This window comes from Suncus etruscus, chromosome 7, assembly GCF_024139225.1.
Source record: "Suncus etruscus isolate mSunEtr1 chromosome 7, mSunEtr1.pri.cur, whole genome shotgun sequence".
Taxonomy (NCBI): domain Eukaryota; kingdom Metazoa; phylum Chordata; class Mammalia; order Eulipotyphla; family Soricidae; genus Suncus; species Suncus etruscus.
The window spans coordinates 121,169,764-121,183,275 of NC_064854.1; the positions used below are offsets into that span (position 1 = coordinate 121,169,764).

At 46.8% G+C, this 13,512-nt stretch overlaps 1 protein-coding gene across 1 annotated transcript in view; it reads right to left on the reverse strand.

The window, feature by feature from the left end:
- The window catches only part of MAP4 (microtubule associated protein 4), a 171,894-nt gene extending 158,720 nt beyond the window's left edge, over positions 1–13,174 (reverse strand). The window contains 1 exon segment of the mRNA XM_049777292.1: positions 13,070–13,174. The gene's annotated coding sequence lies outside the window, so the exon portion shown is untranslated.
- Positions 13,175–13,512: the final 338 nt, after the last annotated feature.

Consider the following 13,512-nt stretch of genomic DNA (forward strand, 5'->3'; position numbering starts at 1 on the left):
CCTTGCACGTGGCCAACCTGCCAATGGGTTAGATTCCTTGCATCCCATATGGTCCCCCAGCCTGCTGGGGGCTATCCCTGAGTGCAGAGCTAGGAGTAATCCCTAAGCACCACAAAGTGTGGTTCCCACATCCCCAAAGAAAAAGAATTTTGGGGCCGGAGCAGTGGCGCAAGTGGGAGGGCATATGCCTTGCATGAGGCTGACCTAGGACAAACCTCAGTTCGATCCCCAGCGTCCCATATGGTCCCCCAAGCCAGGAGAGATTTCTGAGTGCATAGCCAGGAGTAACCCCTGGGCATCACCGGGTGAGGCCCAAAAGTCAAAAAAGTTCTTTCTAAGAAGGAATAAACCATTGAGCCATTGAGCCCTGCTAGGTGTGGCCAAAACTCCAAATATAATATGCTTTTACATCTATAATCATTTGTAAAAAGTTATTTTATAATGAGTTGCCTTGAGTTTATTAACTACCAACACTGTACAAAGATAAAGATTAAAGTGGAAAAAATAAAAGTATAATTTTTAGTTACAAACTAGTTACAGGAATCTGGAATGTATAGCCCAAGCTATGAAAATAGCTTGAACATAAATTATCAGTTGTACTATGCAGGGGAAAAAAGATTTATGTCATTCTGGCAAAAGTTTTGTAAATTTCAGTAGAAAATGAATGCTAGTAGTATCTCCTATTTCTCCTAAGAACAAACAAGAAAGCCATTATTATCTTTTATTTTCCTCTGCAAAGCATAATGACTGCCATTTTTTTCTTTTTTTTTTTATTTTTTCTTTTGGGACCACACCCAGTGGTGCTCAGAAGTTATTCCTGGCTCTTCCGTCAGAAATCGCTCCTAACCAAAACCCAGAGTTTGGAGCCCGAGCAATAGCAGTGTAGGTAAGGCACTTGTCTTGTACACAGCTGACATAGATTCAATCCCAGCATCCCATACAGTCCCCAGAACACTACTGGAGTGAGCCAAGGTAACCCCTGAGCATTTTTGGGTGTGGCTCAAAATATGACAAAACAAACAAAAAAAGTTTGTGAAGCTAATGGCTAAATAGTTTCCTAACTCCCTTCAATAAAAATATGAGATCTAGGGGCCGGGAAGGTGGAGCTATTAGGTGTCTGCCTTGCAAGTGCTAGTGTAGGACGGACCACGGTTCGATCCCCCAGCGTCCCATATGGTCCCCCCAAGCCAGGGATGATTTCTGAGCGCATAGCCAGGAGTAACCCCTGAGCGTCAAACAGGTGTGGCCCAAAAAACAAACAAACAAACAAAAATATATATATAATGACATCAACACTGATTAAAGAGAAACAGTAGGAGCAGCATGATAATACAAGTAGAGCACTGACTTGGCACTCAGCTAACCCAGATTTATTCTCCTACACTACATAGAATCCCCCAAATCCCACCAAGAGTAATAGCTGTGCACAGAGCCAGAAGTAAACCGCCTATCACCAGGTGTGGTCCAAACTCCTCGCCCCTCCAAAAAAAGTGAACCAGTTTATTCTTTATTTGTATGAAGCATCTCTCAAGCATTTCACCTGGGGGAATGACACATACCAACTGTCTCCTGAATACAATGATATTATTCATAGGTACTTGCTGAAAGGGAAAAGGAATGATGTGCAACAAGTGAGATATTCAGCAGGTTAAGATACTTGCCCTGAACTAAGCTGACCTAAGTTTGATCCCTGGCACCAAACACCACCAGGCATGATCCCTGAGCTCAGAGCCAGGAATAAGTCCTGAGTACCCCCATTGTGGCCCCTCCCCCAGCAGAAAAGAATGATTGCTTCAAGTTAGAAGTGCATAAATAGTATATAAACAAACTTTCTTCACCCTTTTTACGCCTGCCAAAATCAAGAAGCCAAAAGCTCCCAATCCACCTCACACCCTCCCCCATCCCTTTCACTGTTGTCAGTGTTGCTGCGATGAATTGATGATGCACACACACCTGGCTATGTTGCTCACATACTTTTTAGCTGTGATTCTTGCCAGGGCTCACATCCCAAGTTGCAGTGTTCACACAGATCTGCGCTACTTCAGTTGCAGTGCCCGCACAGGTGCTCCGAGAGTCACACTCGTAGTTGAGACACATAAATTATGATTATAGCGTTCAACAGGGTTTGCAGCCACATCCTCATACTAGTGCTTTGCGGGATTGGCCATGGTGCTTGCCCATCCTAGATATGGCCCCCAAATAAATATCTCTCTCTCTCTCTCACACACACACACACACACACACACACTTCCTCAAGCTCATACTACTGCTTTGAGGGATTGGCCATCACACACACACGCGTGCGCGCGCGCACACACACACACACACACACACACACACACACACACTTCCTCAAGCTCATACTACTGCTTTGAGGGATTGGCCATGGTGCTTGTCCATGCTGGATATGGCTCCCAAAACAAACATAACACACACACACACTTAATTCCTCAAGCAGTGATGGCCACTCTAGAGGAGAAAGAAGGTCAAGATACATTTTCAAAAGGTAGCTCAGGATGGAGTAGAGTAGGTGGGTCATTTGCCTTGCACACAGCCAACTGGTTTAATCTCCAGCATTCCCTATGACCTCCTGAGCACCAACAGGAGTAATTCCTGACTTGCAGAGCAAGTAACTTGAGCCTTCCCAGGTGTGCCCACCACCACCCCAAAAGAAAGAAAGCATCTCATGAGGCTATGGAAACAGACTAAAAAAGAATGTGGAGAAGAAAAATCACAAATTTCAGAGGTCCTTAGGAACCAGAGACTCCTAGTCCAAGTGCAATAAAAATGCTGTTCTGGGGCCGGAGAGATAGCACAATGGTAGAGCATTTACCTTGCAAGTGGCCAACCCAGGACCAATGGTGGTTCGAATCACAGCATCCCATATGGTCCCCGTGCCTGTCAGGAGAGATTTCTGAGCAGAGAGCCAGGAGTAAACCCCTGAGCGCCGCCGGGTGTGGCCCCCAAAAACCAAAAAAAAAAAAAAATGCTGTTCATTCTCAAACAATTTATTTTATTTTTAATTTATCCCTCAATCCTTCCCTTTGTTGCTACTATTATAATAGGTTGCACATACACAAGTCTACACAAGGGCTTGCACACTGAAAGCAGAGCTCTGAGAATTTGTACACTTTCATAGCTGTGGCATCAGTACTTGGCTGGAGTGTGTTCTGTGTGGCACCAGAGACCCTAAATAGCAGAACTGAAGGAACTGCACTGTCACATGGGACAGTGCCAAGAATTGAAGACAAAAGCTCAAGGGCATCATGCTTGCATGGCAAATGCTTTTGTCAGTGAACTACCCTTGAGTTCCTAAATGTATTCTTAACAAGTAATAAATGTCATTTTAAAACTATATATATAGTTACACTGGAAAAGGGACTGACACAATAGCTCTCCAACTACGCTTTTAATACTTTTGTGAAACTTCATCTCAATTAAAAAAATATTTTAAGTATGACAAACATTTTAGAAAGAGAAAACCTACTTTTCCCTATTCCTCCTAAAGGTCTACTAAAAACCCTAAAAATTATAGACAGCAATTTTCAACTGTTTTATACACATGGACCAGTGAAAACAGAAATGTTTTATTGACTAAGGCAGAAATAAAATTTCTAATAATTTATGTCATTATATCAGTATATTTAACAGTCCCACGACATTAAGCTAGGTATATGCATTAAGCAACAATTAATAGAAACAGGCAGATGTACACTGGTATAATGAGTGCTGGCTAAAAAAATCACTAGAGTGGCTGGAGCAATAGCATAGCAGTAAGGCATTTGTCTTGCATGCAGCCAACACGGGACGGACCCTAAATCCCGGCATCCCAGATGGTACCCCAAGCCTGTCAGGAGTGACTTCTGAGGCAGAGCCATGAATAACCCCTGAGCACCACCGGGTATGACCCCAAAACCAGAAAAAAAAAAAAAAAAAAAACTAGAGTGAAAACCTCTAAATGGAAGAAAACTGTAAGTCTGTGGAGCGGAGAGATAGCATGGAGGTAAGGCATTTGCCTTGCATACAGAAGGTCGGTGGTTCGGATCCCAGCATCCCATATGGTCCCCCGAGCCTGCCAGGAGCAATTTCTGAGCATAGAGCCAGGAGGAACCCCTGCGTGCTTGCGGGTGTGACCCAAAAACAAAAAAACAAAAACAAAAAAAAAAAGAAGGAAGAAAAATGTAAGACTGAAAGACAAGAGGAAGGGATGCAGTGATGACTCAGTGGCAAAAAATACCTGCCTTGCAAGTATGCAGTCACAAATTCAATCCCTGGTGCCACCCCACATGAGTCATCAGCTCTGTAGGATTCCTAGCATAACAACAAAAAGTATGCAATCTTGGCCTATGACAGGAAGTGTGTGAGTACCATGGTCAGGTATGAAACCACTTGCATGCTCAGTTGCAAGCTTCAACTAAATAAAAGCTCCAGAAGGCCGAATATGAAGGCACCACAACCAATATGTTTTTATTCCATCAGCAGCTAAAAGGGTAAAGAGGAGGGAAATTGGGGCCAGGAAGGTGGCGCTAGAGGTAAGGTGTCTGCCTTGCAAGCTAGCCGCTGTTTGATCCCCTGGCGTCCCATATGGTCCCCCCAAGCCAGGGGCAATTTCTGAGTACACGTAACAAAGAGTAACCCCTGGGCGTCAAACGGGTGTGGCCCAAAAACCAAAAAAAAAAAAAAAAAGAGGAGGGAAAAATTTTTTTTAATGAAAAGGTATAATGCTAAAAGAGCTCAGACTTGGAAAATATTTTGAAGAAATTCCTGTCTGTCCTTTTAGCCTTCCATATCACAGAATTTATTTGTTTTGGTTTAGAGCCACACCCAGCAGTGCCATGGGCTTACTCCTAGCTCTGTGCTCAGGGATCAGAAAGTGCCTGAGCTCGAACTCAGCTTGGCAATGTGCAAGGCAAGCACCACTGGGCTGTACTATCTCTCCAATCTTAAGAGGACACCCAGAATTCCCAGAAGTACACAAAAGAAAATATCTAACAGAGGCTGGAATGATAATACAGCAGGTAGGGCATCTGCCTAGCATGTGACCAACTCCAGTTTGTCTGATATCTCATATATATACACACACATTCTCGTCTCCCCACTTCCTCAGCACCTCCAAATGCAGGAAGGAAGGAGATTCTCTAATAAAAGTCTGTTCTTAGGGCCAAGTGATAGCACAGTGGGTAGGGCGCCTGCCTTGAACATGGCCGACCTGGGTTCAATCCCCAGCATCTCATATGGCCCCCTGAGTCTGCCAAGAGTGATTTCTGAGCACAGAACCAGGAGTAACCCCTGAGCAACACCAGGTATGGTCCTAAAACCAAAAAAAAAAAGTGTTCTCCAGGGAGAGCCAGAGACAGTACAGCAGTAAGGTGCTTGACTTTGTACACAGCAGATCTAGATTTGATCACCAACTCCTCACATGGTCTCCTGAGTCGGGCCAAGAGTGATTCCTGAGTGCAGTTAGGACTAAGCCCTGAGTACTGCTGGGTGTGTAGCCCCCCCCCCCCCAAAAAAAAAAAAAAAAAAAAAACTCTTTAGCCAAAAGACTAGGAAAGGCAGAATCTAGGAAAACAGAATTTTAGCCATTTTATTCCAGCCAAGTGCCAAAATACTGTGGCCCAAAACCCCCCATTAGCAAAGACAAAGTAGACCTAGTCTACTCTCTTCAGGATGGAATGAGGTATCCAACACTCTCTCTAGGGTGAGTCAGGAAAGATCAAAGACTTCCCTGCCTCTATGTACAATATAACTAACTGCAGCTAGAGCACAGACAGCTTGGAAAAATGAATTTCTTCAAACATTTAACACACAATTACCGTGTGGCTCAACAACTGCACTCCACTGCAAAATGCAAAGCTGTTTTCCAGAGAAACTACCATTTCTTTTTTTTTTTTTTTGGTTTTTGGGCCATACCCGGTGACGCTCAGGGGTTACTCCTGGCTATGTGCTCAGAAGTCGCTCCTGGCTTGGGGGACCATATGGGACGCCGGGGGATCGAACCGCGGTCCTTCCTAGGCTAGTGCAGGTAAGGCAGGCACCTTACCTTTAGCGCCACCGCCCGGCCCCGAAACTACCATTTCTATTAACTGCTTCACTACCGATGCCCTGCCACAGTACTCTTATGCAAAATATATAATGTAGAACATACCATAAAAAAATATACAATTTGGTGGGAAATGGGTAAAGGGTAAACAGGATCTCTATTTTCTTAAAATAGTATGTGAATCTAAATTTTAGTTTAATTTTTCTAGTTTTTAAAAAATATGCAAAACTGACAATTATACTGAATACATACATTTTTTTGGGGGGTGGGAGGTGGGGTGGGTCACACCCAGCAGTGCTCAGGGGTCACTCCTGGCCCTACACTCAGAAATTGCTCCTGGCAGGCTCGAAGGGCCATACGGAATGCCGGGATTCGAACCACCGTTCTTCTGTATGCAAGGCAAATGCTTTACCTCCATGCTCTCTCTCCAGCCCCACAAATACATTAATATTTTTAAGGGAGAACTAAGAGTTACATATTGTAGTTGTAACTAGGATGTGCCTCAAAAACAGAGCACTTGTATTCCTGAGTTTTATGGCTGACACCAGAGGGAAAAAAAAAAAAAGATTCTATATCCTGGGGCTGAAATATGTACTGCAGGTAACCCTGGCATCCATATGGTCCCACAAATATCATTAGAAGTAATCCTTGGGGCCCGGAGAGATAGCACAGCAGCATTTGCCTTGCAAGCAACCGCCGATCCAGGACCAAAGGTGGTTGGTTCGAATCCCGGTGTCCCATTTGGTCCCCCATGCCTGCCAGGAGCTATTTCTGAGCAGACAGCCAGGAGTAACCCCTGAACACCGCCGGGTGTGACCCAAAAAAAAAAAACAAAAAAAGAAAAGAAAAAGTAGTAATCCTTGGGGGGAGGGGGAGATGCAGTGGCACAAGTGGTAAGGAGTTTGCCTTGCTTGAGTAAACTTAGGACGAACTGCGGTTTGATCCCCTGACGTTCCATGTGGTCCCCCAAGCCAGGAGCGATTTCTGAGTGTCTGATTTCTGAGCCAGGAGTAACCTCTGAGTGTCACCAGGTGTGACCCAAAAATCAAAATAAATATATAAAAACAAACAAAAAAGAAATAATCCTGGGGCCGGCGAGGTGGCGCTAGAGGTAAAGTGTCTGCCTTGCAAGCGCTAGCTAGCGTAGGAGGAACCGAGGTTCGATCCCCCAGTATCCCATATGGTCCCCCCAAGCCAGGAGTGATTTCTGAGCGCATAGCCAGGAGTAACCCCTGAGCATCAAACGGGTGTGGCCCAAAAAACAACAAAAAAAACATACCATCGTAAACATTTATATAAAACATATATGATGGGCTGGAGGGATAGCATAAAAGTAGGGTGTTTGCCTTGCATGCAGCAGATCCAGGACTGACAGTGGTTCAAATCCTGGCATCCCATATGCGGCGCCCCCCCCCCCCCCCCGCCCCCGTGCCTGCCAGGAGCAATTTGTGAACACAGAGCCGGAAGTAATCCCTGAGTGCCATTGGGTGTGACCCAAAAACTAAAAACAAAACCCAAAAATATATATATATTATTATATATGTGTGTTATCTATTCTTTATTATAGTATTGCATATTATATACCATAATAAATATTATATGTATTTAAAGCACTATTATATTCATAATAGTTAAAAGAAACATTCCAGGGCCGGAGAGATAGCATAGCAGTAGGGCAGTAGGGCGTTGGCACTGCAAGCATCAGATCCAGGACAGAGGGTGGTTCGAATCCCGGCATCCCATATAGTTCCCCAAGGCTGCCAGGAGCAATTTGTAAGCACAGAGCCAGGAGTAAACCCCATGCATTGCCGGGTGTGACCCCCCCCAAAAAAAAAGTACATACATAAAATACACACACACACACACCTTTAGGAGCCAGAGACATAGTAGAGGTGATAAAGAGCTTGCCTTGAATGCAACCAACCCTGGTCAGATCCCTGGCATCACATATGGTTTTCCTAGCTCCACAGGGAGAGATCACGCTTGAGGACCACAGGGTACTGGCCCAAGCTCACTCCCTGAGCAAAACAAAGAATAACCTTAAGGAGCTGATGAGCTTTTAGGAGTTGATAAGATAGCTCAACAAAGCAGGCTGGAGCACATGCTTTAGACATGCTTTAGACACTAAAGGGCTGAGTCTAGTACAGGCACTGACTGCATCATCTGAGTATAGTTAGGAGTGACCTTTGAGCAAGAACAGCTGCTTAGCACTGCGGGTGTGGCCCACATACTAAGAAAAACTTTTGTTGTTGTTGCCTGTTTTTTTTTTTGGGGGGGGGGGAGTCACACTCAGTGGCACTCAGAGCTTACTCCTGGCTCTGTGCTCAGAAATCGCTCCTGGCAAGCACAGGGGACCATATGGGATGCCAGGATTGGTCCTGGTCAGTTGCGTGCAAGACAAATGACCCACTGCTGTGCTATCTCTTCAGTCCCCCAAGAAAATCGTAAATTAATAGTAAAAGAAAATATATGGGGGCCGGCGAGGTGGCACTAGAGGTAAGGTGTCTGCCTTGCAAGTGCTAGCCAAGGAGGACCGCGGTTGGATCCCCCAGCGTCCCATATGGTCCCCCTAAGCCAGGGGCAATTTCTGAGCGCTTAGCCAGGAGTAACCCCTGAGCATCAAATGGGGGTGGCCCAAAAAAAAAAAAAAAAAAAGAAAGAAAGAAAATATATGATCTTAATATTGGAGGACTTAGTTTGTTCCTGAGGTTTTTTCCCCCACTTTTTTTGTCCTTACTCAGTAGTCCTTAGGAGACAATGAGGTGCTAGGGTAGAATCTGGGCCTCCTATAAACCTTCGTGTAAAGAATGCACTTGAGCTCCTTAAGCAATTTCTCTTGTCTCCTAGAAGTTTTTTGTTCTTTTTTAAAGTTTTTTCTTTTTTTATTTTGTTTGTTTGTTTTGTTTTGCGGGCCACACCCGGTGGCACTCAAGGGTTACTCCTGGCTCTCAGCTGAGAAATCGCTCCTGGCAGGCTCGGGTGACCAAATGGGATGCAGGGATTTGAACCACCCTTGGTCCTGGGTTGGCTGCTTGCAAGGCAAAAGCCCTACCGCTGTACTATCTCTCCAGCAGTGTCCTGTAGAAGTTTTTTAAAATAATTTATTCAAGTCAGAGAATGAAAATGGAGAGAACAATTATGAAAAAAAAAAAAAAAAAAAGGTGAGGTCAGGTCCTTTGACAGCAAAATTCTGTTACCTCTGTGATTTAGTGAATCAGAGAAAAAGAAAATGACTCATCTTGGGTTTATCAGAGAAAAAATGTAAATGCAAAATTACCAACCAATATAGCCAATCAAGATGCCTTTAATTAAGGTACTCCTAGGTTCATGAAAACTTTTTTGTGAATGCAGACAAAACACATTTCCCTAGAGACACAATACATAAATAAATCCATATTCTCATTAGGGATGAGAATGGGTCATTTATTCCAGTATAGTTGCTCACTTCCTGCTTGGCCAAGGGCAAATGACCTCACATTTCCACTCGAACTGAAAAGTAGTAATTTAAAATACCGTTTTACAGGTACTTAATTTAAATTTGTTCACAACACAACTGCAGAACACTGAAAATTCACATTATGTGACCAAACTGCATTTTCTCACTTTACAAATATTCTCAATCTGAACAAATAAATCTTTTACAGAGTAAAGAGCCTACTGTCAAAAAAAAAAAAAAAAAGCCTACTGTCAAAGAATGTACAAAGAGTCAGGAAAGAGAACTAAATGGGCTGCATACCTGCTTTGATGCAGGAGTCCTGGTTTGATCCCAGCACTGCATGGTCCCCTAAGCATTGCAGGGAAAGATTCCACAGCAGAGTTCAGAAAAAAACCCAAGCACTCTAGGGTGTGACACAAAACCAAATAATCGAATCAAAAGAAGCCAATTTATGGGGCTGGTGTGGTAGTCTAAGGGGTAAGGTGTCTGCCTTGCCTGCACTAGCCTAGGAAGGTCAGAGTTTTGATCCCCCAGCATCCCATATGGTCCCCCCAAGCCAGGGGCAATTTCTGAGCGCTTATCCAGGAGTAATCCCTGAGCATAAAATGGGTGTGGCCCCCCCAAAAAAAAAATCTTATGTCCCTAGTTACAATTCTAGAATCCACTACCTTATTTACTAAGTTTTGCAGAAACAAAAGAGGTGCCTGGTGAGAGGATGATTAATTACAAGTGTGTCCTGTCACCTAGTACTTTCAATGTAAATAAACTGGAATCAGGTTTGTCAGTATTTGGTGAGTTTACTTATGTGAATAAATTTTCAGGAGCCCGAATCACCTTGTGATTCAAAAATTTTAGAGATGAAAAATTCTGAGTTCTAGAACCACTGTCATAGTAGTCAGAGATGTGATGTAAACGTCACTTCTGCCGCTGATTAATCTGTGTTGTGTGCTCTCTTATTTCTGTCAATCTCAAGGTCATCCGCAAATAAATACATACAACTGTTGCTCAATGATGTTTAAGCTAACTTTAATAAGAAGGAAAAAATGAAAAGTACTCTGAGGTAAAAACATTTCATTTGAGAGGGCCAGAGAGGATAAGGCACGTGCCTTGAACATAGCCAAACTGAGTTTGGACCCTACCATCTCATATAGTCCCCCAAGGATGCCAGGAGTTTTCTGAGCACAGCGCCAGGAGTAATCCCGTGAGCACTGCCTGGTGTGGTCCAAAAACAAACAAAAAATTTCATTTAGAAGGAGAAAAGGACAGAGGGTCATGTTGCAGTTTAGTGACAGTGTGCCTTTTATATTTATGAGGTTCAGTGTTCCATTCCCCAGAAAAAAAATCCTTGCCCTCCCCCCCCAAAAAAAAAAAGTGGAACTGGAGAGATATGGCAATTAAAGCACTACTTACCTTTAAAAAATGCAGCTGACCTGGGCTTGATCTTGGGGACCTCATCTGATCCCCCAGCCCACCAGGGGTGATCCCTGAACAGAGAGCCAGGAGTTCACCACCAGATGCTATCTCCCAAAAAGCAAAAATCAAGTAAAATAAAAGACACGCGGAGTCAAAAGTAAGTTCAATGGGTTAGAGTGCATGCTTTGCGGGCAAGGGACCTGGGTCCGATCCCTGGCCCCTCAGCACAATGTAAGGGGACCACTCCAGTACCTAATGAGTAGCCCCAGGGCTCCACTCTGAGGTGGCACAAAACCCAAAATAAACGAAGACACACCTGGAGATGATCCCACTCTACAGCGTTGGGAAAGCACCACGTTAAAAAAATTGCAAGGGAACGACCACAGTCTCCTGCTTAGCAACTCTGAATGTTGTCCACCAAACACCAGGCCTGTAATAGCTAGAGCATGACAACTGTTCACTCCAAATCCATGTGCTCTGCTTGGCCTCGGGATGATGTGTAAAAATAGCCGCTGCTCTATGAATCTGAGCTCATGACGAGGCAGTGTTACCCTATAGGCCTAGAGCAGCTGTAGTGGCCTCACCACACCCCTCTCTCTCTCTCTCTCTCTCTCTCTGCCTTCCCAGGGGGCTTGGAGGCAACCGACTCCCCCACCCTCCCCGGCTCTGCAAGCAGGCAAGCAAACGCATCAGTCCTGTCTCCCTCTTCCTGGGCTGAGTAAGCACATTACAAATATCCCCTGATGCAATGCTCCAACCATCCCTGGGAGAAAGAGTTAAGACACCGTTGCCAAAAGCGCAGCAGCAGGGAAATCACACACATGCAAACCCTCATGAACACACCGCAGTGCTATGCAAAATGCACGCGAACACACACACACACACACAAAACAGACTCCACGAACACACTGCAACGCTATGTATGTGCTCGGCATAAAGCAACCTGGGAGGAGACTGGAGAGGCCCCAGGGAGCTCTGAGAGCAATCCAGTAACAGAACCAGAGAAGGGAAAGCAGAAAAAGGAGGGGTTTTCCTGGGGGGGAGAGGGAGGAAGGCAGGGAGGGTAACACGAACCTTCCAGAAAAGCACTAGCACGGGTGTGAGTCCTTTAAAAACGCCCAGACTTAAAAAGTGGAATCAATGCCTCCTTGCCTGAAGTTGCAATGCAGTGAGTGAGTGAGGAGGGAGAGAGGGAGGGAAGGAGGGAGTGAATGAGTGAGTGAGTGAGTTCCTTTGCAGGGTCCAGGAGGGAAAGTCGAACCCCCCCATCATTGCCTGGGGCGGGCAACTCAATGCCAGAAAGCTCATGCAGAAGAACCGGCCAGTGTGCTACCAATGTCGACTCCCACCCCCAAACCCAGCTCGCCCCAAGGCGGGTGTGTCCAGGCCCTGATGCACGTCGTCTGGGGGGGGGGGGGTGGAGGTGGAGGGCAGTCGGGGGCAGGGGTCTGCAGACACGTCTCCTCGGGAAGACTTGGGGTCCCACCTCACCCTCGACTCAACTCCAAAAGCATCCCCCAGGCAAAAATTAAAAATAAAATTGGGGTAGGGCCAGACAGAGCTAGGGCATTGGCTTTGCATGCAGAAGGACGGTGGTTCGAATCCCAGATGGCATCCATGGGGTCCCCTAAGGCCTGCCAGGAGTGACCCTAAAACCTAAATAGATAAATGAATAAATGAATGAATGAATGAATGAATGAATACGATTTTATTTTAGACATAGCAGCAGCACAGCGGTCGGGAGGGCGTTTGCCTTGCATTGCCCAAGGACGGTGGTTCGAATCCCCCCCCCACCCTGAGCCTGCCAGGAGCCATTTCTGAGTGTGCAGAGTCAGAAGGAACCCCTGGCGCCCCCCCAAAAAAACACCCCCCCCAAAAGAAATGAAATAAAATGAGATATAATTAAGTTAAGTGAAATCAAATCCAAAGCCCTGCAGAGTTACGAGTTGCTCTCCATCTCCCCGAACCCCCAAATCCCCGGCGATTCAGGGGCCCCCCAAGATCGACCGTCCGACCGACCGCCCGATCGACCTCGCCCTCGGAGCCGCGCCCCGGACCCCCGCGACGGACGCCCACGGCCGGCCACCGCCCTTGCACGCCCGAGCGGGGCGCCGAGCCCCGAACCCCCGCAGCCGCGCCCCGAGGACGAGACAGAGCGAGCGAGCGCGCGCACCTACCCGCCGCCGCGACGCCGGAGCCGGAGCCGGAGGGAGCCGGGAGTGGGCCGCAGGAGCCGGGCGGAACCGGGTGGGGCCGGCGGCGGCCGGAGCTGGAGCAGGAGCCGGAGCTGGCCGGAGAGGGGCGGCCGCTGGCTTCCTCGTCTCGGCTCGGCGGGTGGGCGTGGCGACTGCCTCGGGGGCGTGGCTATGCCGCGCCTGGCCAATCCGCGCGCGGAGTGCCGCCGCGCTCCGCCAATAGGCGCCGAGAGGGGGCGGGCGCAGCGCCGCGGGGGACCAATCGGACGGCGCCGGCCTCGCCTCCAGCTCAGCCCTACCCCGGCTGTGGTAGGTAGGAAGGGCGCGAGGCGAGGACCGTTGAGGGAGGCTCGGCGAGGGGTGTGTGCGTGTGAGAGGCTCCCTTCACGCCCACCCGCCCGCCGTTTGGGTTGGGGGTCCCCGAG